Source organism: Theropithecus gelada, chromosome 5, assembly GCF_003255815.1.
Source record: "Theropithecus gelada isolate Dixy chromosome 5, Tgel_1.0, whole genome shotgun sequence".
NCBI classification, from domain to species: Eukaryota; Metazoa; Chordata; class Mammalia; order Primates; family Cercopithecidae; genus Theropithecus; species Theropithecus gelada.
This window is the reverse complement of record NC_037672.1, coordinates 110,308,703-110,332,679: the sequence shown is the minus strand read 5'-3', so window position 1 is coordinate 110,332,679 and position 23,977 is coordinate 110,308,703. Positions and strand designations below refer to the sequence as shown.

Here is a 23,977-nt window from a genome sequence, read left to right as displayed (position 1 = left end):
AATCATTTCTGTGTACCTCTGATGTTGCTTTTCCTTATTGTCTTTTAACATGGTGGCTTCAGGGTGGTTAGATTTCACTAAACACATGTGCCCCAAGAGAGTGCCAGGCAGAAGCAATGGAGATGTGTCAATATCACATTATAGGAAGACCATGCGAGACTGAATATATTTGTGTATCCTGCTTTGGTAAATGCAATCTATCACAGCATCATAAATAATACTATAATTGATTGACACACTTGAATATATAAAAGTCCGAATGATACTCAACCCAGAATGAAAAGACATATTTGCCCCCTCATTGAGGTAATTATTATACCAATTCCTTACGTAAAAATTAGTCAAGAGAGAGTTAAGTATGAATTCTTTCTTTTCCAAATGGAACTCTATTTTGGAGTAACACATAGCTCTTTCTCTCTTTCTTTCTCTCTCTTTCTCTCTCTCTCTCTCTCTCTCTTTCTTTCTTTTTTTGAGATGGAGTCTCGCTCTGTCGCCCAGGCTGGAGTGCAGGGGTGTGATCTCAGCTCACTGCAACCTCCCCCTCCCAGTTCATGCCATTCTCCTGCCTCAGCCTCCCGAGTAGCTGGGACTACAGGCGCCCACCACTACACCCGGCTAATTTTTTGTATTTTTAGTAGAGACGGAGTTTTCACCGTGTTAGCCAGGATGGTCTCGATCTCCTGACCTCATGATCCGCCCCCCCTCGGCCTCCCAAAGTGCTGGGATTACAGGCGTGAGCTACCACGCCCAGCCGGAATAACACATAGCTCTAATTAATAAGGGGAACATTATTAGAAGAATCTTAGTTAACGAAAACAAAAACACTAACAATTGGAAAAATCACCGTTTTGCAACCTGTAATGGAGTAACTGGTTCAGACAAGAGTCAGCAATGGGTGCCAAAAGCATTGAGTTTACGTAAGGTTGATAAAGGCACTGGATACTAATCTGCTGCTGAGTTCTTAACACACAGAATATTTACTTGTCTCAAGGGGGCGTAACTTTATAATAGACAGATCTGGTAATTTTCCCATTTACCATTAATCTAAAGATGGATCTTAGTATCATAAAAAGTAGCACAGCTAAGTATTATACAACTCTTGATATGATAGGATATAATGTACACAGCATCACCCATGAAATACACTTGACAAAAATGTTTTATCTGACATCAGTAACAACTTTAGATCAAAATTTCCAGTATCCAGGAAATACAGTAGAGAGTTAACTAAAATTTAAATGAAACCAGAAGGAAACAATCATATAAATCCAGAAGGTAGAATTCTACCAGAAAATTGATCAGTCTCTTCAGCAAGCAAATGTAACAAAACAACAACAACAAAAAAGTGCAAAGGGGCTGGGTGCGGTGATTCATGCCTGTAATCCCAGAACTTTGGGAGGCCGAGGGGGTGGATCACCTGAGGTCAGGAGTTCGAGACCAGCCTGGCCAACATGGTGAAACCTCGTCTCTACTAAAAATACAAAAATTAGCCGGGCGTGGTAGCAGGTGCCTGTAATCCCAGCTAGTCAGGAGGCTGAGGCAGGAGAATTGCTTAAACCTGGGAGGTAGAGGTTGCGGTGAGCTGAGATCACGCCATTGCACTCTGGCCTGGGCGACAAAATGAGACTCCATCTTAAAAAAAAAAAAAAAAAAAAGGCAGGAAGGAACTAACAGAGAAATATGAGCCATAGTTCACCACATATTAAGAATCATGCAGGTCGTTGACTGGATCCTGATTTGAGCAACTTGGCTGGAAAACACACTGGGGCCAACATAGGAAATCTGGATGTATACTGGGTATCAGAAGATAGCAGATAATTATTTCATTTTGTAGATGTGATCATGATAAAAGTATTGTGCTTAGTTAAGAAAAAATCCTTATTTGGCCAGGCACAGTGGCTCACGCCTGTAATCCTAGCATTTTGGGAGGCCAAGGCAGGTGGATCACCTGAGGTCAGGAGTTCAAGATCAGCCTGGCCAACATGATGAAACCCCATCTCTACTGAAAAAAAAAATATATATATATATATATATACACACACACACACACACACACAAAATATATATGCAAAAAAATTAAAATATCTTTATTTTAGAGATATTAAAGAACATAATGGTAAAGCAACATTATAATTTATCTCCAAATGCTTTAAAAAAATAAAGTAAATATAACAACATGTTAGCAACTGGCAAACCTAGATAAGGAATATACGGGTATTTGTTGTACTATTTCTCTATTTATTTTAATATTTGAAATGTTGTACAGTAAAATGTAATAAAACAGAACAGTTCTCCCCAAATGCAGGGATTTTCTAGGTACTCAATTCTAATTTTTCTAAATTTTGTGTTTTTGGTTTTGTTTTTTTTTTTAAATGGGGTCTCACTCTGTCACCAGACTGGAGTGCAGTGGCGCGATCACGGCTCACTGCAGCCTTGACTTTCCCAGGCTCAGGTGATCCTCCCACCTCAGTTGTTGTATTTTTAGTAGAGATGGGGTTTCACCATGTTGCCCAGACTGGTCTCGAACTCCTGGGCTCATGCTATCTGTCCGCCTCGGCCTCCTAAAGTCCTTGGATTACAGGTGTGAGCCACCGCGCCTGGCCTGGTTTTATTTATCTATTTCTAACCATTTAACATTAAATTTAAACTACCAGGAAGTTTTTTTGGAGTGTTTTGTCTTTCTCCAGTTACCAAATGAATCGTCCTAGAAAATTTATTAAATAGTTTCTCTGCACCGGGTGCGGTGGCTCACACGTGTAATCCTAGCACTTTGGGAGGCTAAGGTGGGTGGATCACCTGAGGTCAAGAGTTCAAGAGTTCAAGACCAGCCTGGCCAACATGGTGAAATACCGTATCTACTAAAAATTAAAAAATTAGCCAGGCGTGGTGGCACACGCCTGTAATCCCAGCTACTTGGGAGGCTGATGCAGGACAATCACTTGAATCCAGTGGGATGGAGGTTGCAGTGAGCCGAGATCACACCACTACACTCCAGTCTGGGCAACAGAGAAAGAATTTGTCTCAATAAATAAATAAATAAATAAAGTGTATGCCCCCAGTTGTTACACCTCTTTTGTTTTCTATTAAGTTATTGATATATCAGAGTCTATCTCTGAAATAACTATTCCATTGATTTGTCTGTACCAGTGTCATTTTCATTTAATCATTATAGCCTATGTAGTGATGAACCAACCTTCTCTTTCTAATTTTCAAAGTCATTATTGTCTATTTATTTTTCTAGGTGATTTTTGGAATTTGCCCCCAGTCCCACAAAAATACCACAGGTGTTTTTGTCTTCTTGTTTTCTACTGAGTTTTCATTAAAATTGAATTGGGAAGAATTATCATCCCTACAATACTGACAACTAATACTTAATCCCATTTAAATTTTAAGAGCTGAAATTTGTATTTCTTCTTTGTATTGTGTTGTAATTTGCTTTCTTTAAATTCTCCAACCACACTGGTTTTAGTTCTGCTCTCTGGAGTGACATAATATTTGATTACTCCTTCTTTCACATAATGAGAGAGAGTAATTATGCTCCCACTTTATTCAGCCATTTCCTATTTGACATGATTTTTGCTCTCTTCATCATCCTGCTCACCCACTTCCGGATATGATCCACTTTGTCAATATTTCCTCTTGAAATGTGGAACCCAGATCTAAGGACTCAAGACTCCAAATGTGTGTGGTCTGAGAATCACAAAGAAGTGGGATGATTATTTCCCTTACTCCGGACACTCAGCTGTTATTAATGCAGTGTAGATTCGTGTCCCCATGTCTTGGCAGTACTCTTCACTATTGGCTCACATTGAGCTTGCAGTCAACCAAAATCACTAGAACTTTCTCACTGACTGTTCTTAAAATAGACCTTCATTTTCTTGAACATAAGCACATGAATGCTAAATTATTTGAATATATATGGTTATACAAATCCTGATGAGATTTCATCTTTTCAATATTGGTTTACCATTTCAGCCCAATTAAAAATCCCAATTCTATGTTTCAAAGCATTAAAACTTAGTCATCTGCAAATTTAATAAACATGTCTTTTTTTGGCCTCACCCACAGTCTGAAAAAGAGCAAAGGGCCAAGTCCTATAACAAAGCAACCAAATGCTGTTTCTGGGGGATTGCCCAAGGCCAGGTTGAAACAGTGGATTTTCAGCATTTCTTTATTAACTAGGAGACCTATGAAAGAAAAGACCAAGGTTTCTTTGATCTCATTTGCTCTTTGTGAACCCAAACTTATTCCTACTGATTATTTCTCCCTAATCTAAGTATTCACAAACTACCTATTTTAAAATATAGTCTAAATGTTGCTGACGACTAATGTGAAAGAAACCCAAGTGTACATCAAAATCCAAATTTTACCCCCTTTCTAAAAACATCAATAAAATTCACCATCACCCAGAACCTTTGCCATTCTCCAGCTCTCCTCAAAGAATAGTAACTGTTCTGTGCATTCTCATTGTTCTGCCATATTCTTCCTTACAACCTGAAACTGTGAACTCTTTATGAGACTTAAATGCACTTCTGTGAGGGTATCTGCATACGTGTTGGTCTCCTCAAGCAGATTTTTAGTTCCTTAAAAACAATACGAAGTCTCATTCAGTTCAATTCAAGTGACACTTAATGAGTTTCAGGTATTTTAGTAGCAACACTGATAGGAGACAGGAAGGCCCCTACAAAAGAATGACAGGAACAGAGTTGCAGCACAGCACAGTGTGCCTAGAGACCAGAAACAGTTCTACACTGCTTAACTGAGATGTATGGAGCAGCAGGAAATGAGGATGCAGAGGTAGTTAAAAGAGAGCTCCATCAGACAGGGCCTTGGAAGCCATGCTAATAAACACCAGCTTCATCCGATACAAGACAGTTAGAAACGGGCCACCCAAGACCCAGATTATTCTGAAGACTCCTTTTGTTTTCCCAGCACACTCTTAAACAAAGAAAAGAGGATTCCTCAAAAGACTAAAAATGGAACCTCCATAAGACCCAGCAACCTCACTGCTAAGTATACATCCAGAAGAAAGGAGATCAGTATGTATATTTTTTCATTTTTTTCTTTTTTGAAACAAGGTCTCACTCTGTCACCTAGGCTGGAGTACAGTGGCGTCATCATGGCTCACTGCAGCCTCAGCCTCCCTGGGCCCAAGTAAACCTCCCACCTCAGCCTCCCCAAGCAGCTGGGACTACAGGCATGTGCCACCATGCCTGCCTATTTTTTTTATTTTTTGTAGAGACGGGGTCTTGCCATGTTTCCCAGGCAGGTCTCAAACTCCTGAGATCAAACAATCCTGCCTCAGCCTCCCAAAGTGCTGGGATTACAGGCATGGGCACCACACCTGGCCTGAAATCAGTATATCGAAGAGATATCTGCACTCCCATGTTTATTACAGCACTGTTCACAATAGCCAAGATTTGGAATCAACCTAAGTATTCATCAGTGGATGAATGGATACAGAAAATGCAGTATATATAAGCACAGTGGAGTAGTATTCCAGCATAAGAAGAACGAAATCCCTGTCATTTGCAACAACATGGATGGAACTGGAGAACATTATGTTAAGTGAAATGAACCAGGCACAGAAAGACAAATTTCACATGCTCTCATTCATATGTGGGAGGTAAAAATTAAAACAATTAAATGGAGAGTAGAATGATCATTACCAGAGGCTAGGAAGGATAGCATGAGGGGCGGAAATGTGGGGATGGTTAATGGGTGCAAAAATATATTTAGAGAGAATAAATAAGATCTAGTTTTGATAACACAATAGGATTACTATAATCAACAATAATTTATGGTATATGTTTAAATAACTAAAAGACAGGAATGTTGGAATGTTTCTAACACAAAGAAATGATGAATGCTTGAGGTAATGAATACCCTGGTTTCTCTGATGTGATTATTACACATTGTATGCCTGTATCAAAATATCACATACACCCCATAAATATATACACCTATTTTGTACCTACAATAATTAAAAGTTTAAACATTTTTTAAATGAAGATACAAAAATCTACATGTGGCCGGGCACAGTGGCTCACATCTATAATCCCAGCACTTTGGGAGGCCGAGGCAGGCAGATCACGAGGTCAGGACTTTGAGATCAGCCTGACCAACATGGTGAAACCCCATCTCTACTAAAAATACAAAAATTAGCTGGGAGTGGTGGCACGTGCCTATAATCCTAGCTACTCAGGAGGCAGAGGCAGGAGAATCGCTTGAACCCGGGAGGCAGAGGTTGCAGCGAGCCGAGATCGCGCCATTGCACTCCAGCCTGGGTGACAGAGCTAGACTTTGTCTCAAAAAAAAAAAAGAAATTCTGCATGCCTATCTACTTTGTCACAGTCCCTACACCCTTGTTGTTTTACACCACCCCAGGAACATTGGCTCTTGAAGAAATGAACCCTTGTCTAGCTTATTTATGACAAGTGCCTAGATGGGTGCCTGGTGCATAGTGAGCACCAAAAAGGATCTGTTGACTGACTTGTTGGCCTGGCCCATTTTGGTTCACGTTACCTGGTACAAAGGTAGGCAACCACTAACAACTGCCTCAAACACCTTCTGGTTTCCTCTCACTTCATAAAAATGTATGAAGCTTAGTTGTAAAATTTCATTTTTTTATTTTTTTTATTTTTATTTTTTTTTTTTTTGAGACGGAGTCTCGCTCTGTCGCCCAGGCTGGAGTGCAGTGGCCGGATCTCGGCTCACTACAAGCTCCGCCCCCCGGGTTCCCGCCATTCTCCTGCCTCAGCCTCCCGAGTAGCTGGGACTACAGGCGCCCGCCACCTCGCCCGGCTAGTTTTTTGTATTTTTTAGTAGAGACGGGGTTTCACCGTGTTAGCCAGGATGGTCTCGATCTCCTGACCTCATGATCCGCCCGTCTCGGCCTCCCAAAGTGCTGGGATTACAGGCTTGAGCCACCGCGCCCGGCCAAATTTCATTTTTTTAAAGAATTTCCCATTTCTCTGGCACCTGCTTGTCTTTCAATATCCTCATGCTGCAATTATACGTGTCTTTCATTTGAATTTTTGAGGACTAATTTTCCTACAAACAGTGTTCTGACTCAGCCCAGCCCTCCTTTCCATGGCTACTTCGCATTCAGGGATGATCTGGTCACACCCTTCCTCAGTGCTAGTCACTTGTACATCTCCAACCTATTCTTTCTGGGTGTTCAGAATAAAGTTCTGATTAACCATTCTGATTGGTTCTTCACCATTCTGTGAGGCTAAATTGGCAGCAAAGTTAGTTGAGGCTCATCAAATGCTTTGTTTTCAGCAGAACAAGACTACCAGAAGTTACATCTACCAATTTTTGTGTCCAGGTTGCTGTTTGTTTTTTTTTTTTTTTTTTTTTGAGAAGGGGTCACAATTCATCAGCCAGGCTAGAGTGCTGTGGCACAATCATGGCTCACGACAGCCTTGAACTCCTGGGCTCAAGCAATCCTCCTGCCTCGGCCTCCAGAGTATCTAGTATTACAGGTGTGTGTGCCACCATGCCTGGCTAGTTTTTTTGTTTGTTGTTTTCATAGAGACAGGGTCATGCTGTGTTGCCCAGGTGAGTCTTGAACTCCTGGCCTCAAGCAATCTCCTGCCTCACATGTTCCAATTTATATTTGCATTTATATTTGGAAAATATCATCCATGTCCTCTATATCGGTCTTGAATTCTTGGCTTCAAGCAATCCTCCCACCTCACATGTTACAGTTTATATTTAGAAAATATCATCCATGTCCTCGATATCTTCTGGCATTCTATATAACAAGCTCCCTCAATGAGTTACATTGTGTTTTGCTCTCTTGTTATCTATATGCAAATGCTCATCACTCTTGATTTCCTCAATTCTTGTCGAAGGAGGTAGCATCTTGAAATGCAGTGCTAATGCCACCATAGCCCTGTCCCTTCATACACTCTTACATATGCCCATAAATAGAAAATCAAACAACTATCCCATCAGAGCTGCTTCTCTTGAACAAAGTATTGTTTTAAAAACTGTGAGATTGGTCATACGTCAATGATTATAAAAGCTACAATGTATATAAGGGGCTTCATTATACTATTATCTCTATTATACTCTTTGGCTATAAGGGGCTTCATTATACTATTCTCTATTATACTATTTGGAAATTTCAACATTAAAAATATTTTTAACTCTTTGCAAAATTATCTTTTTATTTATTTATTCAACAAACATCCACTGATGAAACATGCTAAACAATACAGAGATGATTAAGACATAGTCTCTATATAGGGTTCTATATAGGGTTACTAAATAAAATACAAGAGGCCTGCCTTGTTGAATTTGAATTTAGATAAACAATAGTATATTTTTTAGTATAAGTATGTTCTGCAAGTAGAAATTCTGAAATCAGTTGCACAGAGTTGAGATCAAGATGTCGACAGGACTGTGCTCCCTCCAGAAGCTCTAGAGGGAGAATCTGCTCCTTGCCTCTTCCAGTTTCTGGTGGCAGCCAACATTCTTTGACTTGTGGCTGCATCCATTACTCCAGTCTTCAAGGCCTCCATTTTCAAATCTCAATCTACTCCTCCTTCCCCTAGCCTTCTCTTCTGTGCTTGTGTCAAACTGCCCTTCTGCCTGCCTCCTATAAAGACACTTGCCTATTGCTTATAAAGTAGGCTTTTAGGGCCCACCTGGATAATCCAGTATAATCTTGCCATATCAAGATCCTTAATCACATTTGCGAAGACCCTTTTCCAAGTAAGGTGACATTTAAGGGTTCCTGGAATTAGGACCTGATACCTTTGAGGACCATTATTCAGGCTACTATGGATGCTATATAGATAACTACTACTACATATCTACTACTATGATAGATATTCTCCAGGGAATACTGGAGAAACTTGAAAGGAGATCAAAGAAGAGGCAGATGTCAAGACAGGCTTCCTAAATCAGTGGTGTCAGAGAATATAAATCACTAAAACAGCAATTATAACAATAGCCAGTAATCAGACCAATCAGAACAGACAGGCTACAAATAACCACTGCAGCCTACCTGTGAGTATCAGTTCAACATCAGTCTTGATAACAGATGTAATGTTGGATGCTTGCTAGACATATAGGGTTACCAAATAAAATGCAAGATAATAAATAAGAAGTATCAACTGGATGACAAAAATCATTTGCACACAATTCCTAACATATCACCTGGGGAGGAATCATGGGCAGGAAGATTGCCCCATATAGTTTGAGGCATATCATTTTAGTTTTTGTTTTTAACTCCTATGTTGTCTACATTGCACTTCAAAAAAAGTCTACATTGCCTGTCATTTCAATTATTTTTTTCAATTCAATTTGCACAAAATCGCTACTCAATTATTTACTTAATAACTTTAATTTTTTTCATAAAAGTAAGTTGCTTTGTGCAAAAAAAGCATAGCAATATAAGGTTATATAAAGTAATAATTCTCTTCTCCTCCACCTAATCCCAGAGATAAGCACATCAACAGATACATCAAGGGCTTTGTCTGTGAATACGTAAATTTGCATATATAAAATATAAATACATATATTGAAATCAACGGGAAGGAGCAAGCATTATGCTGCTGGTGGAAATGATAAAACAGTGCACCCTCTGCCCATTATGCTCCCAAGAAGCAGCAAGCTGCATGCTCCTTCCTTTTGTACTTTTTGGATCCAGTTCCACAGGAAATATCTCTAATTCATAAATTCTTAATTCCACAGTGGCATCCTAAAAGAGGATTGGCAAGAAGAGCAGCAATTCAAATATGAACAACAGCTTCCTCCAATCTCCCTCTAAACTTTTCACCCTGAAAGCTCCCTCGGTTGTCGCACAAACGCCTCAAATCTAAACCACCTAAAATTGAACTTGTCATCTTCCTCAAGAAACCTGCCACTCATCATGTTTCTCCATCTCACCTAGTGGCCCAAGCTGGAAACCAGGAAGTGACCCTTTTACCCCACATCCTGTAACAACAAAAGTCACCAGATCCTGGAAAATATCACACAAATTTATAAATTTTTCTAATTACTGAATTATTGCAAAAAAAAAAATCAAGAATGGTCTCCCAGACCTTCACCTCACCCTCCCCTTAATCGTACTCTGTACTGCAGCTAGAGTTATCGTTCCAGAACATAAATTTCATTATGATACATCTTTCTTCAAGCACTTTAATGGATCTTCATTGCTCTCAAAATAGAGTCCTGAAGAGCGTTTATAACATCCTAGTTGAGAGCGCTCCTGCTATCTCTCTGCTTCATCTCTCACCCTCACAATCTTTTCTCAAACCACACTCATCTTTTTTTATTTTCCTAAGTTTGCATGCTTACCCATGCTAGAACTCTCTATGTACTGTTTTTTCCAAGAAAGACTTTTCTTTTTCTTTACTTAGCTGACTCCCATTCAATTCAAGGTTTTAACTTAGTTATCAGCTGCTCCAGGAAGCCTTGCCCTAATCCCCTTAGCTTAAGTTAGGGGTCTCTTTTTCTGTAACCACAGCATCCTGCGCCTTCTCTGTCATTTATTAACACTTAGCAATTATAATTGCCTGTTCACTTGTCTCCCACCACCACTAGACCACAGGATCAGTTCACCTTTGTATTATCAGGACCAAGCACAGTACTAAGGACGTGGTAGGATCTCAATAAATAGTTGTTAAGTAAGTAGAAAGAGTAATGCAGATCCTCCGGAGCAAGGTACTACGTATACATTTATCTTCAGGAAGGCAGTTCAGTGCATGGCTTCACTATAATGAACAAAATGATAGCATGATTTTTACAGCATTTTGTTGACTACTGGGAAATAATTTGCATTGAAGACACATGAATCCCACACACAAAAAATAAGCACATTCTCCCTGCCTCTGCAGGAAGGAAATCAGACTATGATTCAGTTGCCAATGTATGCCCTCCTCATTCTGAATTCACACAGAAGGCAGAAGCAGTAATGTCACTACAGAGTTAACTATCTTGGTGTCCTACATAATTCTGTCATAACCATAGTGCGATGAATAGTTTCTCAGCTTTGCAGGTTCAGAAGCTCAATTTTATTACTTCATTTGAAAATGAAAAGCCGGCTGGGCGCGGTGGCTCCCGTATGTGATCCCAGCACTTTGGGATGCCAGGGTGGGTGGATTTCCTGAGGTCAGGAGTTCGAGACCAGCCTGGCCAACATGGTGAAACCCCGTCTCTACTAAAAATACAAGGCCGGGCGCAGTGGCTCACGCCTGTAATCCCAGCACTTTGGGAGGCCAAGGCAGGCGGATTACGAGGTCAGGAGATCGAGACCACCCTGGCTAACACGGTGAAACCTCTTCTCTACTAAAAATACAAAAAATTAGCCGGGCCTTGTAGTCCCAGCTACTCGGGAGGCTGAGGCAGGAGAATGACGTCAACCCGGGAGGCGGAGCTTGCAGTGAGCCAAGAGATCGCGCCACTGCTCTCCAGCCTGGGCGACAGAACGAGACTCCGTCTCAAAAAACAACAAAAAACTAGCTGGCTGTGTTGGCGGGCGCCTATAATCCCAGCTACTCGGGAAGCTGAGGCAGGAGAATGGCTTCAACCCAGGATGCGGAGGTTGCAGTGAGCCGAGATTGCGCCATTGCACTCCAGCCTGCGCCATTGCACTCCAGCCTGGGGAAGAAGAGCGAAACTCCATCTCAAAAAAAGAAAGGCGGGGGGAGGGGACGGGAGGAGAGGGGAGGGGAGGGGAGCACTGAGGCTGACTTTCTCAAAAGGGGTTCTTCATTTGAACACAGAACACAAAAAATTGAGTGACTACTTATCAATTCTCCCAACAATAGCAAATAATTGGTACCATTCTAGATACAGAGAGAAGTTAATTCATTACATGCAGTGAATACCTTACAGCTATGAGGACTTATTTCACTCCCAGAACTCCAGAGGGCCTGAATCATATGAAGTAAATTCCTGTGAGATATAAATATAGCATACACACACACACACGCTAGATCGGTACTATATCTCACTACACTAGTATATATACTACGTACATATACTAATGTAAAGGAAAATGCATGTCGGCAAAACTAGAATACAGTAACATTGCTAATCATAATGTAGGTTGAAAAAATGTAGTCTGAAGAGTGGAAGGGTTAGATGTTTTTAAAGGATACTTTAGGCCAGGCGCCGTAGCTCACGCCTGCAATCCCAGCACTTTGGTAGGTCAAGGTGGGTGGATCACAAGATCAGGAGATCGAGACCAGCCTGGCCAATATGGTGAAACCCCGTCTCTACTAAAAATACGGAAAAAAAAAAAAAAAATTAGCAGGGCATGGTGGCACATGCCTGTAATCCCAGCTACTTGGGAGGCTGAAGCAGGAGAATGGCTTGAATCCGGGAGGTGGAGGTTGCAGTGAGCTGAGATCGCGCCACTGCACTCCAGCCTGGGTGACAGAGCGAGACTCCATCTCACAAAAAAAAAAAAAAAGAAAGGATATTTTAACTGACCTGTCATATCCTGCTGATTCAGCCTTCCTCCCTCGAGAGAGGCCAGGATATGAGCTCTTGGAGAGAAGGAACCACATTTGTCTTAACTCCAAATTTTGCTGAAATTTGAACTCCTAATAATTAACATTGTACATGGCATATACTCCATTTCATTGACCCAATGAATGGATGGATGAATAAGTTGTGTTATACTGCTTCCTAGCTTCTTTTCTATAGGTAGTTAATTGTACAAGTGTTGTGTGGATTCTTGTTCATTCTTTCAACAAGAACCTTCTATGTGAGTGAATCCTAGGCTAGGAACTGAGACAGGTTATGTATTATACATCAGAATTCATGTTCTTAAGGATTAGTCTACTATTTTACACATATTACTTATTATTTAAAAAAACAAAATGTAGGCAGGGCGCGGTGGCTCACTCCTGTAATTCCAGCACTTTGGGAGGCTGAGGCGGGCAGATCACCTGAGACTAAGAGTTACAAGACCAGCCTGGCCAAAAAGGTGAAACCCCGTCTCTACTAAAAATACAAAAGTTAGCCAGAAATGGTGGCGTGCACCTGTAATCCCAGCTACTAGAGTGGCTGAGGCAGGAGAATTGCTTGAACATGGGAAGCGGAGGTTGCAGTGAGCCAAGATCGTGCACTCCAGCCTGAATGACAGCGAGACTTCATCTCAAAAAAATAAAATAAAATAATAAAAATAAATGAATAAAAATTTTAAAAGAAAGAAAAAAGTGTTGGAGAAGATGTAAAGTTGGAACTCCTGTAAACTGCTGGTAGAAATATAAAATGGTGCCACTACCCTAGAAAACAGTATGGAGGTTCCTCTAAAATTAAAAATGAAATTATGATATAATCCAGCCATTCCATTTATGGGCACGTGCCAGAAAGAACTGGAAGCAGGCACTCGAACAGGTATGTGTGTACCCATGTTCATAGCAGCATTATTCACAATAGCCATTTGCCCATTGAAGCAACACAAGTGTCCTTCAATGGGTAAATAAATAAAATAAAATGTGGTATATATATATACAATGGAATGTTATCCAGCTTTACAAAGGAAGGAAATTCTAACATCTGCTACCTTGTGGATGAATCTTGAAGACATTATACTAAGCAAAATAAGCCAGTCACAAAAGGGCAAATAAGGTATGGCTCCATTTATATGAGGTACCTAGAGTAGTCAAACTTGTAGAGACAGAAAGCAAATGGTGGTTGCCAGGGTCTGGGGGATAGGGAGTTATTTTTTAATGGGTATAGAATTTCAGTTTTGCAAGATGAAAAAAGATCTGAAGACAGATAGTGGTAATGGTTGCACAACACTGTGAATCTACTTAATGCCACTGAACTGTACACTTTAAAATGGTTAAAATGAGATCCATGCCAGGGGCACTAGGCACCATCAGACCTACCATGGACAAGCCAAGACAATGGTACCAACCTGAGTAAGTCAGATGGCCAGTCCTGGCACTACCACACCCTTGTGGTACACCAGTGGGGCTAAAGATACCATGCTATGCATGAGGATGTGACCGAATGGACTCTACTTTTATGCAAAGTTATGAAGCAGATGAGTCACAACTAATATAGGTACAATTGATCATGTTGCTCATAGAAAATCAATAATTGTAAAAACTATTTCTGTCATTCACACTGTCAGGTTCAAAAATGAACTGTAAAGAAATATTACTATCAAGTTTGGTTAAGCTAAATGCCAAGATTTATAAACTTGATGACTTAAGTTTCCTCGGCCAGAATATTACAGATGCTGTGGAAGCAATACACCTTGATGAGCTTCCTACAGACATTCCAGGGACCAAAGGAAATTTTGACCTAGTCAGACATGTTTCCTTGGTTGACCGTCCTGGCCATGATATTTTGATGGCTACTTTGTTGAACGGTACAGCAGTGATGGATGTGACCCTTCTGTTGATAGCTGGCAATGAATCTTGTCCTCAACCTCAGACTTTTCTGACTACCTGGCTGCCATAGATACTATGAAGCTGAAACATACTTTCATTCCATAAAATAAAATTAATTTGGTAAAAGAAAGTCAGGCTAAAGAACAGTATGAACAGATCCTTCAATTGTATTAATATAAAGTAGAGTAGCAGAAGAGCCTCCTATTATTTTCATTTCTGCTCAGCTGAAATACAATCCTGAAGTTGTCCGTGAGTACACAGTAAAGAAAATTCCAGCCAGGCACAATGGCTTACACCTGTAATCCCAACACTTGGGGAGGCCGAGGCGGGCGGATCACCTGAGGTCAGGAGTTCGAGACCAGCCTGACCAACATGGAGAAACCCCATCTATACTAAAAATACAAAAAAAAAAAAAAAATTAATCGGGCATGGTGTCACATGTCTGTAATCCCAGCTACTCAGGAGGCTGAGGCAAAAGAATCACTTGAACCCGGGAGGTGGAGGTTGAGGTGAACTGAGATCATGCCATTGCACTCCAGCCTGGGCAACAAAAGCGAAAATCCATCTTAAAAAAAAGAAAAGAAAATTCCAGTACCTCCAAGAGACTTTACTTCAGAACCCCAACTTATTGTTGGGGTTCCTTTGATGTTAACAAACCTGGCTGTGATATTGACGATATCACCCGGGAGTACAGCTGGTGGCAGTATTTTAAAAGGCGTATTAAAGGTGGTCCAGGAGACAGGAGTCAGACCTGGTATTGTTCCCAAAAATAGTGAAGGAAAACTTGTGTAAAACAATCATTTCCAAACTTGTAACACTTTTTGCAGAATACAATGATCCTCAGCACACTGCTCCAGGGAGTCTTACTGGAGTTGGAACAAAAATGTACCCAGCGTTGGCAGAATGGCAGGACAGGTGCTTGGTACAGTTGGAACTGTACCTAAGATCGTCACAGGACCGGAAATGTCCTATTTACTTTTTAGACAGCTTCTAGGTATATGTATAGAAGAAGGCAAAAAAGCAGAAAAAGTACAAAAGCTGTCCATGAATGAAGTTCTTATAGTAAACACAGGATCTCTGTCTACAGGAAAAAGAGAGTGCAGTCAAAGATGATTTGGGTAAAATAGTTCTCACTAATTCTGTGTGCACAAAAGTAGGAGAAAAAATTGCCCTTAGCCAAAGAGTTGAAAAACATTAGCATTTAATTTGTTGAGATCAGATAGGAAGAGGAGTAGCCGTGAAGCCAACAGTAGATGACAAGTGCAGAATTACAGTTAAATAACACAGTTGGGCGAAGTCAGAATTTCTCTTAGTAACCTGGGGGTGTATTTTCAAAGCAAAATGAGGGAATACCTTTCACAGCTCATTACCTTTGTAGAAACTGTCAGGTGATCCTCATGTTTTGTGATGAAAATTTAACTCCTTATACTTAAAGAGTAGGATATATAATTATGTCAAAAACGGTATGTTGATCAATTTAATATACATTTTAGCAGACATTGATCATTGTTAAACACTTTCAGATTTGTACTTCTATGCAGTTTTGAAATGAAATTGCTTGTTACAACAGGCCTTTGTTGTATCACACATACCACTGGACTTATTTGAAATAAAGTTTTATTTTAAAAAAAGAAAAGAAAAGAAAAAAGGTGGCCAGGTGTGGTGGCTCATGCCTGTGGCCTTAGCACTTTGGGAGGCCAAAGTGAGAGGATTGCTTGAGGCCAGAAGTTTGAGACAGCCTGAACAACATGGTGAGAACCCATCTCTATTTAAATTGAAAAAATATTTAATAGTTAAAAAGGCAAGTTTTACAATATGTATGTGTATATATCTATATATGATATATAATATGCATGTCTATATATAATATATATTATATGCGTGTGTGTGTGTGTGTGTATATATATATGTACACTTTTTTTTTTTAAAGGCAGAATTTCGCTCTTGTTGCCCAAGCTGGGGTGCAATGACACAATCTCGGCTCACCGCAACCTCCACCTCTTGGGTTCAAGCAATTCTCCTGCCTCAGCCTCCCAAGTAGCTGGGATTACAGCCATGCACCACCACGCCAGGCTAATTTTGTATTTTTAGTAGAGACGGGGTTTCTCCATGTGGGTCAGGCTGGTCTTGAACTCCCAACCTCAGGTGATCTGCCCACCTCAGCCTCCCAAAGTGCTAGGGTTACAGGTGTGAGCCACCACACCTGGCCATGATATGTATATTTTATCACAAATTTTTTAAAAATTCATCTCAGCCAGATGTTGTGGCTCATGTTTGCAGTTCCAGAACTTTGGGAGGCTGAGGAAGGCGGACCACTTGATCCCAGGAGTTGGAGACTAGCCTGGCCAACATGGTGAAATTCCAATTCTACAAAAAAATACAAAAATTAGCTGGGCATGGTAGTGTACACCTGTAGTCCTAGCTACTCCCAGAGTCTGAACTGGGAGGATCGCCTGAGCTGGGGAGGTCGAGGATGCAGTGAGCCATGATCGCACCACTGCACTCCAGCCTGGGCAACAGAGTAAGAACCTGTCTCAAAAAAAAAAAAAAAAAAAAAATTAGCCGGGCATGGTGGCAGGCGCCTGTAATCCCAGCTACTCAGGAAGCTGAGGCAGGAGAATCACCTGAACCCTGGGGGCAGAGGTTGCAGTGAGCCGAGATCGCATCACTGCACTCTAGCCTGGGTGACAGAGCAAGACTCCGTCTCGGAAAAATTTTAAAAAAAAAATTAATCTAGTTCTCCTTTCTCATCCTGTACCTGGATCTTGACATTTATCTAACTTTAGTCTGTAGGTCTTGTTCATCTTTCACTGAGAGAAATAGTTATACACTTTACCTGAGCACTGAGACTCCGTGAGCAACTGGGGCCACTCTTGGGTTACCTTTCCCTGGAATGAGGGCTGGTTATCATCATGTCAAGTCTCTGAGTAACATATCCAAACATGAATCTCCGAGGAATCTAGTTTAATTAGCTTTACACTGAAGTTAGAGTAGGGGTTAGGGATGGGTCACATTGGAGAGTGGTAATCTCAATCTCTCTTCTACATTTATTGGAAAATAACATCCACAGATAAGATGGCTTCTGGGGTTGCTCTCTGTCCCTACTTCTATTATTGCAAAGTTTAGTCTCCAAAGGAATCCAAAAGAAGTCCAATTAGATTGTAGGGGAAAGAGAGAGAATTAAAAATTATGCAGCATAGGCCGGGCGCGGTGGCTCAAGCCTGTAATCCCAGCACTTTGGGAGGCCGAGACGGGCGGATCACGAGGTCAGGAGATCGAGACCATCCTGGCTAACCCGGTGAAACCCCGTCTCTACTAAAAAATACAAAAAACTAGCCGGGCGAGGTGGTGGGCGCCTGTAATCCCAGCTACTTGGGAGGCTGAGGCAGGAGAATGGCGTAAACCCGGGAGGCGGAGCTTGCAGTGAGCTGAGATCCGGCCACTGCACTCTAGCCTGGGCGACAGAGCGAGACTCCATCTCAAAAAAAAAAAAAAAAAAAAAAATTATGCAGCATGTACCACATACTGCTACTGTTGCTTGACATTCATTACTTCATTTGATTTTCATAACAAACATGTTATCATCTTTGGACTAGGAGCCAAATCTAGTTATTTTCTGACTCTACAGTCCAGGCTCATTCTATTCTATTATGCTCGCAGTTGCCTAGAGTCCATTTCTGTCACTGCCTCCTCCTGGAAAGAGCTGTGTTACCCTAAAATCAAAAATCTATAGCCAAGCTTTTATGTTGGCAGGCAAATGAGACTCCTGGCAGCAAGTTTACCCTTTGATGAAAGCACTTGATACTGATTCCCTGTTAAAATAGTTTGGGGAGGAGGAAGAGAAGGGGGAATGGCAGAATAAGTGCTTCTTCATCTCTGCATTCAGCACCTCCCTTGGCTCAAAAAAGAAAACACAGCAACCAACTCATATAGACGAAAGAAATTAAACCTGATGCCTGAAAATCACTAAGTGTAAATTTAGGCTTACATATAGACCTTGTTGACTTAATCATACCTAAATTGCTTTTCCAGAAGTATTTGTCATGGGATTATTTTACTTTATTAGCTAGGAATAGACAAAGCAATAAACACATAAGATAACTACATACTCTGCTTCTATTAATCACTTAATCAGCTATCTCCCAACAAATGATCTGATTCTTCTTCCAAACAAGAAAACTTGTCTATCAAAATACTACTTTAAGGACATCAAATCCTTACAAATAAAATCTTAATACACATCAATGAATTTTGTAAGACATTCAAGTTAGAAATCTGAGCAAATAAACTAGTAACTGCATGAAAACTTTCCAAAGGATTTTCATAATCTTTTATAGCTTATCTTAAATTGAAATTCACATCTTGTCACAAAAGCACTTGAGAGTTCTGTGTGTGCATTGTAAAATGTCTTCTAACACACTGGATGGGAGTAAAGTCAACAATTAGTTACTCTATAAACCAAATAAAATGTGATTATGGAGTGCTGAGGAGCTGCTTGTTACTCAATGGAGAAAATTATTGGCTGGGTGCGGTGGCTCACGCCTGCAATCCCAGCACTTTGGGAGGCCGAGGCAGGCAGATCACTTGAGTTCAGGAGTTCCAGATCAGTCTGGGCAACATGGTGAAACCCCATCTCTACCAAATAAAACACAAAAAATAATAATAATAATAGCCGGGCGTGGCGGCATACGCCTGTGGTCCCAGCTACTCAGGAGGCTGAGGTGGGAGAATCATTTGAACCTTGGAAGCAAAGGTTGCAGTGAGTCCAGATTGCACCACTGCCTTCCAGCATGGGTGACAGAGTAAGATCCTGTCTCAAAAAAAAAAAAAGACAAGAAAATTTTATTTCTATCTGAGCTTTAGTTTTCTCATTTATGAAAGATAGTATATAACAAAATCATCTCTTAGTACGTTTCAGTCTTTAAGTTTCTATCATTTGGTTATTCAGTAATATGATAAACCAAAATATAAAATAATTCATATCTAATTGTTAGTATGTAATGACATAATGAGATAAAATTATTAACAAGGGTTTTCAGAGTAAATAACAATGGTAAAATCTACTTGTCTTATTACAACTTTTCTAAATTATTATTTGATAACTAATATGCCTTAATATCATTAAATTCTTTGAAAAATATAAATATTATTCTGGTCTTTCATATAAATAATTTAACATTAAAACCTTAATTTCTTAAAGAAGCATGTTTAGATTTGCCTTTTTTTTTATTTGTACAAATTTATGGGGTATGTGTGCAATTCTGTTACATGCATAGGTGCATGTAACAATCTAATAATGGTCAAGTCAGAGCTTTTAAAAACCTTAATTTTACTTATTTACAACTTGTTTTAATTTCTTTGACAAAATGATTTAACAAATGGCATCACTAGATATAAAAATTTAATTTGAAGTTTCTCTTGCATTTTTAATATCTATAAGTTTTTAACAGTATAAATTGAAGTTCTCCTTGAAGTAAACCACATTCTTCTGGTTTTATTTTAAAATGTTGGATCAAAAGGAATTGTAAGTTTATATTATCCAAAAAAGAAAAAAGAAATGTAGTTTTGAGGTGGCAGATGGGAGGTTTAAAAATAATGCACTCATTTCCAAAAGATGCTATAATAAGCATGTTTCAGCTTTATAATAAAACAACAATAAAAGAAAGAGCATACCATGCAAATAAAACTCACATCTTCCTTTATAATAGGGCAAAACTTTATCCCTCTCCTTTCTTTGGGGTCTATGTTTTTCCATATTTCTGAAATAGTAGTAACTCAACTAAGCAGGGAAGATGGGAAATTATAGAATGTGTAGCATCTCTATGTTTCTTATATACCTTGTATCAGATGAAATTAGTTTCTTATAAACCTTGTATCCAACGAAATATTTTTCTGCTATAGTTAGCATAAAGCATTTACTTTTATGAGAACCACGGTAAATACCAAGCACCTAAAATGACAACCATCCTTCCCTAGTAACCATTTTATAGTTATCAACAATGCTGATCTTTGTAGACTGTAGATCCTTTTTAATACTAAAAGGATTCAAATTCCATGGCAATACTACTTGTACCATAAGAATGCTTTCAAATCCTTCAAATGTTTAGTTGTCACTAGGTTCAATTCTGATATCCTGCCTGATGCAAAATTTACATCATTGCCTACTAAACAAGGAACTAAATATAAGGATGTGTTGTCGCAGGCGCGGTGGTTCACGCCTGTAATCCCAGCACTTTGGGAGGCTGAGACGGGCGGATCGCCTGAGGTCAAGAGTTCGAGACCAGCCTGACCAACATGGAGAAACTCCATCTCTACTAAAAATACAAAATTACCCAGGTGTGGTGGCACATGCCTGTAATCCCAGCTACTCAGGAGGCTGAGGCAGGAAAATCGCTTGAACCCAGGAGGCGGAGGTGGCAGTGAGCCAAGATGGCGCCATTGCATTCCAGCCTGGGCAACAAGAGCAAAACTCTGTATCAAAAAAAAAAAAAAAAAAAAGGATGTGTTGAAGAACAAAATAAAATGTGGTTTATGTTATGTAAAAGTAGTTACCAGGCCGGGCGCGGTGGCTCAAGCCTGTAATCCCAGCACTTTGGGAGGCCGAGACAGGCGGATCACGAGGTCAGGAGATCGAGACCATCCTGGCTGACACGGTGAAACCCCGTCTCTACTAAAAAATACAAAAAACTAGCCGGGCGAGGTGGCGGGCGCCTGTAGTCCCAGCTACTCGGGAGGCTGAGGCAGGAGAATGGCATGAACCCGGGAGGCGGAGCTTGCAGTGAGCTGAGATCCGGCCACTGCACTCCAGCCTGGGCGACAGAGCGAGACTCTGTCTCAAAAAAAAAAAAAAAAAAGTAGTTACCAGAGTCCACTAACATGCAGTCTATCTGTAATGTTATTAGGAACTTGTCTTTTAAAGAACCAGTATACATATATTCCCTTTATGTCTGTTACTCATAAAGATTAAAGTATTTGGGAATTTGCCAGGCGCGGTGGCTCACCCCTGTAATCCTAGCACTTTGGGAGGCCAAGGCGGGCAGATCACGAGGTCAGGAGATCGAGACCATCCTGGCTAACAAAGTGAAACCCCGGCTCTACTAAAAATACAAAAAATTAACTGGGCGTGGTGGCGCGCGCCTGTAGTCCCAGCTACTCGGGAGGCTGAGGCAGGAGAATGGTATGAACCCGGGAGGTGGAGCTTGCAGTGAGCCAGAATCGTGCCACTGCACTCCAGCCTGGGCGACAGAGCAACACTCTAAAAACAATAAAAATAAAAATAAAAAAATAAAGTATTTGGGAATTCTACCTAAGTAGATGTTAATATTTTTACTTCTCTTATCTAACAAAGTATAGGATGCTTTAGAAGTAAGAGGCTTTCTTTACTTCCACCATGATTATCCAACATTTGTGATCTTGGTTCCTAAGAGGCTCCCAGAAAAAGGTGAAACCTTTTTACAAATATGTACCCCTATATATGCTGCTCAAAAATCTACAGCTTTACCTTGCTCCTTCAGACTCAAGAAAACTTTGAGGTCATCTGGGCAGTCCTCTCCAGTGTGGGAATCCCCTTTATGATATCCCTGACAGGTAGCTCACCAGTTTCTGCTTAAAGACTCCAAGCACAGGGTCCTCCCTGCTTCACAAGGTGTCCAATTCCTCTCTCAAATGTTAGAAAGTTCTTATTTTAAGGAGATATCTACTTCCTGCAGCCTCCACCTAGTAATCCAACTTCTGCCTTCTGAAGCCACATGAAATAAACTTAACTCCTCTTGTCAATAGAATTTTTCTTCAAATAAAGAGATGCAGATATTTTCACAATTCTTCCCATAACCTTGTGCACTATCTTTCTTGAACGTGCTCAAATTTATCAAAACCCTCTTTAAAATTGGGAGCTAGAAAGACTGCTCAAATACTCTGTAAGACTGAATGATACAGGGACATTATACTTTCCTGAATTAGTCCTCATGTAACATTTCCCAGAAGAATAGCTACTTTTTATTTCTTCCCACCTTTGAAGCCCCTTAAGGAAGGAACAGTTGGGCAGGGTGTGATGGCTCATGCCTGTAATCCCAGCACTTTGGGAGGCCGAGGTAGGTGGATCGCTTAGTCCAAGAGTTCAAGACCAGCCCAGGCAACATGGTAAAGCCCTGTCTCCACTGAAAATACAAAAATTAGCTGGTGTGGTGGCATGCACATGTAATCCCAGCTACTTGGGAGGTTGAGGCCGGATAATTGCTTGAACCCGGGGGCAGAGGTTGCAGTGAGCCACGATCCTGCCACAGCACTCCAGCCTGGGCGACAGAGCAAAACTCCATCCCAAAAAAAAAAAAAGGAAAAGAATAGTTAACGGGGCCCCTGACTAGGAAGAAAGACCTTCTATGAGTCCCCTCACTCTGCTAGAAATCTGGTCATCAGGCTCAGAAATCAACGAGGTAGACTTCAAGATCAATTGGTTGGAACCCTGATATTTCACGGAGACAATGTAGCACATTATCAAACACAGATTATTTTTATTGACTAGTGGTCATTTTAATAAACAAAGAATCCACTAATTCCTTCTTATAAATAGAAGTTAATTTAATATTTTATCACCTTTCTTATTTCCAAAAACGTCTAAATCAGTCTTCTCTTATTTATTCTCTTTTTTCCACAATGACAAACTATGTAGTCCACTATAGTAAGTTATCTCCACCATATAGAAGAGAAAATAAATCTAATCCTTTGGTATCTGGGGAGCTCCTCAGTGAATCCTTTGCTATCACCATCTTGGATAACTCTCTAATGCTGCTTCCAAAAAAGCAGTGGTTGCTCCCTTTTATAATCCCACCAACAAGGGTTCCAATTTCTCCACATTCTCACCAACACTGGTTATTTTCTGGTGTGTATTTTTTTGGTTTTGTTTTTATTTTAATAGTAGCCATCCTAACAGATATAAGGTGATATTTCATTTTGGTTTAGTTTCACATTTCTCCGATGCAGAGAGAGAGAGGTTTTGCCTTCAAGTCTTCCACCTTTTAGTTCATGCTCTCTCCCATCCTTTCTTCTTTCTTCTTCTCTAGCAGCATACCTTCTCCCATCCCAACTGCTGTGGTCCCTAACACAGAGGTCAAGGGCACAGATTTACTAGAAAATACAGGAACTTGAGGATATATACTACATATCCCTGAGGGAAATCACTGGCCATCTTTAAATCACTGATTTAAAGCCATCAGTGGTCACTGTTGTCCTTATTAGTACTTGTTTCTTCTCCTCTCCATAATAAACTCAACTCTAAGTTAAGAAATATAAGTGCCGGGCGCGGTGGCTCAAGCCTGTAATCCCAGCACTTTGGGAGGCCGAGGCGGGTGGATCACGAGGTCAGGAGATCGAGACTATCCTGGCTAACATGGTGAAACCCCGTCTCTACTAAAAATACAAAAAACTAGCCGGGCGTGGTGGTGGGCGCCTGTAGTCTCAGCTACTTGGGAGGCTGAGGCGGGAGAATGGCGTGAACCTGGGAGGCGGAGCTTGCAGTGAGGAGATCACGCCACTGCACTCCAGCCTGGGAGACACAGCGAAACTCCGTCTCAAAAAAAAAAAAAAAAAAAAAAAAAAAAAAAAAAAAA

General features: G+C 40.5%; 1 protein-coding gene and 1 pseudogene across 1 annotated transcript in view; one reads left to right on the top strand and one right to left on the bottom strand.

Moving 5' to 3' along the window:
- ANK2 (ankyrin 2) overlaps window positions 1-23,977 on the bottom strand; it is a 706,278-nt gene that overhangs the window by 583,210 nt on the left and 99,091 nt on the right. The window lies entirely within an intron of this gene.
- LOC112625169 lies at window positions 14,037-15,654 on the top strand (annotated as a pseudogene).